Consider the following 5147-nt stretch of genomic DNA (forward strand, 5'->3'; position numbering starts at 1 on the left):
TCCTGGTGAATTCAGCAATGTACTGCTTTTCCCACTATTCATATGGGGAAACGGTAAGAGAGGGGTTTTGTGAACAAGTGGAGCAGCTTTTGAATATTCAGAGGAATTTCTAAGGTTGTGGCTGGTTGTTGGAAGCAAATGTACCTACCTTCTATCTTCTCCAAATCTTTTAGGTGTATGAAAAGATATTGAAAGCTGGAGAAAGAATTTTGGCAAGGGCGTGGAGTGACAGGACAAGGGGGAATGGCTTCAAACAGTGAGCAGGATTAGATTAGATGATAGGAGGAAATTCTTCCCTGTGAGGGTGGTGAGGCCCTGGCGCAGGCTGCCCAGAGTAGTGGCTGCCCCATCCCTGGAAGTGTCCAAGGTTGGACAGGGCTTGGAGCACCCTGGTCTAGTGGAAGGAGTCCCTGACCATAGCAGGGGGTTGGAATGAGGTAGTCTTTATTTCTAATTAAGATAATCACAAACCAAAAGGGACTTTGTGATCTCTTTCAAGTCTCTTGCTTCCATCCATTCATAAAATCCACCCTCATGCTCTGTCTCTTTTTAGATGGAGCTTTGAGAAGTGGCAAGTACTGTGTTTAGTACAAAAGACTGTAGGTTAAGCCCCTAAATTAATGCAACAAATTACTAAAATACGGAAAATATAGACTGGCTAGCACCATGGGGAGTTTGCAGTACAGTGCAGAGAGCTGCATGTTTTAGGGGGTTTGACAGATGTTCTTGTGGAGGTTAAAAGCTGTGCAGAATGAAGTGGTGTTGGAAGTGTGACTTGCAAGTAATCTCTGTGTTTTAAGTGCATCCACTGCCTAAGTAGCTCCCATGCAGACAGTTGCATAAATGTTTTCTTGTGGGAAGTCCCTGAAGGAGCAGATGTATCTGTGTGGAGATTTGCTGCTTGTGGTGTGCGTGTAGGATCGAAATGTCTGGACTTACAGGAAACTACAAAAACTAATCTTAAGGTTAGAACCAGTTACAAGGTGATGCAGAAATAAGTGAAGAAGGTTAATAACATTTTAATTCTGTCTTAAGTTCTTAAGATGTAGTGATTTCTTCTGTTTGCACCACATAGGAAAATGGAGCTGCCTAGTGCTTGGATCTCGTGGCAGTATTTTCAAATCTGAGCACTGCTGCTGGTGTGCCTGTGTGCCCACACAGAGGATTGTGTCCTGGTCATGCTGGATCTTCCTTACAGCAACAGGGAAAGAAAGGATGAAAAAAAGGAAGAAAAATGCTTGATGAAAACAGAAGCATTTCAGTGTAAAATATATCTGAGGAAGAGGGAAGTGTATGTAATGAGTTTTTGGTTTTTTTTTAATTTATCCTCTTTGCTCTCAACCCTTGACCTTTTAAAGAAGTGAAGCTACTGGAAGACAGTCTTCCCTGTCACACAAATTTGGATGGAAAATGGTGCCTAGAAAACCTGCACCAGTCTCAAAGTGTCGATCAGGTACCACAGTGCATAACTTAAACTATTAGTTTGCAAGTCTGCTCCATCCTGTTAACAGACCCTGCAGCAATCACAAAATGCAGCGTGGGGGGGGGGATTGTTTCCATGGCCAGAAAAGTTTGTCCTGTGGCCAGTGTTCTGGAAAGATGTTAAAATGAAATCAATGCTTGGACTAAGCCAAAAGCAGCACTAGAAGTTAACTGCTTCTCCCAAAAAATCCTTTCACTTCTGGGTTAATACAAAATGTGCTGGATGGTGGGATGAGAGGGAGTGAAAGATGATGTCTATTGGGAAATTTTTAAAGGAAAAATATTTCAGAAGTGTCTTACAGTGTACATAATTTTTATTAGTGAGTCATGAAACCACTTCATTCTACTACATAAAGCCTAAACTTCAATTGCTGCAATTAATTTGTCTGAAATTTTTGTGATCTTGCATCACAATCTCAAAATGTTAGCCTTCTACATAAGTATGTTCTGTGAAATCCATCATATATTGGGAATCTGGGGGGAAAACATCCTGATCATGTTGAGTAGGGGCTTGGGGTGATGGTGAAAAACGACTTTGTTTTCACAGCAAATAAATTGACGGTCAGAAGTATAATTTTCATTATAATTGATAAAATTTTCAACATTAATTGATGAAACATCCAGGCATAAGATGCTCATGGAGTGGAACAGTGAACAAGACAAAATTGTGATATTCTACAAGATGCTCCCTGATTTATTTATTCCAGGCCAGTTTGAGACTTGCTAACCAAAAATAACCTGTTTGTGTGGGATCTGCTGTGTCCCTAGCACACATTTCCAGTGCCAGAATGGGCAGCAGAGGTACGAGGAGGATAAATTCGGGTATTGTGGCTTTCACTGTGGGCTGGTCAAGTCCTGCTGGGACCTTTACTATGTATGAAACAGCAGAGGCTTGTGCTGGCAGAGGTTTGCTGTGCAGTAAAACATGCTGTTAGAGCTCACAGCAGTGTAAAGGTGCCAGGAGAGCAAATTCTTCCTTGTTTGGGTAATCTTAATGAAAATAGTGTCAGAATTTCTATCTGGTGAATCGGATCCAGTGAGGGCAGTGATGCAAACTCCAGTGAGACAACCTGGGTTAAGCTGCCTGCAACGAGAGGTTCTCACTTTCCAGGTGTCACTAAGACAGCTCTTCTCTCCTGGTTCCTGACAGCAGTTCATCAAACTGCTGGGTTCTCTTCTCCAGGTGCTGCCAGGTGCATTTCCTCTGGGAACATGCAGAACTTCAGGGCTCCAAGCAGAAAAGCTGAACCAGCTGGCTGCTCCCACCTCTGCTGTTGAGCAGACAAGAGGATGTTCAGTGTGTACTGGTCAGTGTAATGGTTACAGACCCTGGGTTGGAAGATACTCTCATTCAGCTCCTTGAAATTGGAGGCAAAAAATGTTTTTCCTGGTGTCATTCTCACTCTACTTGATTTCCAGCAACTTTCCAAGAACAGTCCATGGAGAGATGAGTGGCTGCCTGCTCTGCTGCGTGGATTGCTGAGTATTTAAATTACCTTATATGCAGTTTCTGTCTGTGCTGCCTTCTCAGCATCACATCTGCCTCTCCCAGAGGATTCCTCTCTGGAGAACCTGCCGTGAAACCTGCAGATGATCTGTCTTCAGTCATGGGGCAGGTCCATAAAAACATTTTTTCCTTGTCAGAGAAGTTTTTTAATGGCCCCTTGTCATTAAAAGGAGAGGTGAGCCTTGGGATCACAAGGATTTGAGTATTTTGGTGCCAGTGAAATTCAGTCACAGAATGGTCTGGGTTGGAAGGGACCTTAAAGACCATCCAGTTCCATCCCTCTGCATGGGCAGGGACCTTCCACTATCCCAGGCTGCTCCAAGCCCCATCCAGCCTGGCCTTGGACACTTCCAGGGATCCAGGGACAGCCACAGCTTCTCTGATCAACCTGTGCCGGGGCCTCACCTCCCTCACAGGGAAGAACTATTCACATATTGCTACAAAGGAAAGGTTTTTTTGGTCTCTACTTTCCCAAAGCAATCAGCATGTCAAGCCCTGCACATATCTGGCTGGATTCCAGCCTGGAAAGCCTGACACTGACCCTCATTTGGAGCAGCACAGCCTGGGATGAAGTGGCTGGGAAGGGTCATCAAAGCGCTGCGTGGAGGAGCCGGCAGTGGTACAGTTTGCCAAGCAATGCATGGCAGAGTACAGACATGAAGAGGAATATAAGGCAACTCTTCTAGCTTCATGGCTTCAAATATCGTGACTGTTTGTTCTTCTGTAACAGTACTGCATAAAAAGCCAGCGGGATTTATTTATGATTGATGATTTTACATGGAATATACTCCAGTGCCACCATGCGGATTAAATCCCAGAACAGACTGACAGCTGTAAAATCCACGAGCACAGGTGAGTGAGTTGGTCTGTTAATAGCCTCCAGAGGACCACAAAGTGATTTTCTCTGTTAAATTTTGCCATGATTTAATCTTCAGTCTTGCTTGTCCTTACTGTGGAACAGACTGGGAAGAGAATGGCTTGATAGTCCCCCAGATAGTTCATCATTACTAAAAATGCCTTGGGGTGGTGGGATTGCCTGCTGAAAGGTGCCACAAACCTTATAGATCCAAACCTGCTCAAAAAACACATCTGGGGAAACTTAAATTTCTCAGGAAATTCATGGGAATTATGAAGGATTTCCAGGCTTCCAAATAAGTTGTCATGCAAAGATTCTCCACTATGTTTCCAGAGTGAGAACTGAAATCACAACTTGAAGGAAAGAAATTCAGTGCAAGTAAATTTTCAGATTTCGCTATGCAAATCAAAATTCCAGTTGGAGAACTTGGGAGCGAAACAATGGTGTAAAAACCCCCACTTTTTAGTTGAGATTAGCCTGGAAATTTTAAGGCACTCATGAATAATTTATAAACCAGTCTTCCCACGGATGAGCAGCAGGACGAGAGAGTGGCTACGTTTGTCACTGTATTGAGATGTTTCCTGGCAATGGTGGAATTTTTATGGTGTTCTTGCTCATAATGGAGTTGTTGCTTAGCTTTTAATGTCCCAAATGTAAACAGATCCGAGGAAACAGATCGTTAAAAACGTTTAGAAAGGGCGAATGAAAAAGTGAAGTACTTGTGTGCTGCGTTCCAAGCAAAGCCTATAAATCACCGGCGTTGGAATTCTCTGACAAGGAGAAAATGGTTTTATGGACTCACAGAAATGGCATCAGGAGGAATAGTCAAAAGAATAATTTTCTAAAATCATGGCAAAAGAGCAGAGGGAATAACCCAAGAGGTTTGAGAAGCTGTCCTGTGCTCTGTTTTCAATTTTAACACTTTGGTTTAACAAATTCAAAATTTGATTGAAATCTGCTTTGCCATGTTCAGCTCCTCAATCTCTGAAGCCGTGGGACCAGTTGACTTCACTCCTTGGTGCTCCTGCATTAGCCAGGCTGGGAATGCTTAAATCCACACAGAGGTTTTATGTCTAAGAGTAACTCAGAAAAAAAAAAAGGGGGTGGGGGGGAAGGCAGTTCTCATTTGGTTTTCAACCCGCAAAGCTGTTTTCCAAACTCAAACTTGGGTCTGCACTTCTTGAGCATTCAAGAGTCACTTCAGTGCCCCATCACCATGTCCTGGCAGGGAAGCTGGGGATCCCCTGGGATGCAGGGGTGGAGATGCCACCCCCTGGAAGGCACTGGTGCAGGGGGATAGGT

This window comes from Corvus brachyrhynchos, unplaced genomic scaffold, assembly GCF_000691975.1.
Source record: "Corvus brachyrhynchos isolate BGI_N302 unplaced genomic scaffold, ASM69197v1 scaffold182, whole genome shotgun sequence".
Lineage (NCBI taxonomy): Eukaryota > Metazoa > Chordata > Aves > Passeriformes > Corvidae > Corvus > Corvus brachyrhynchos.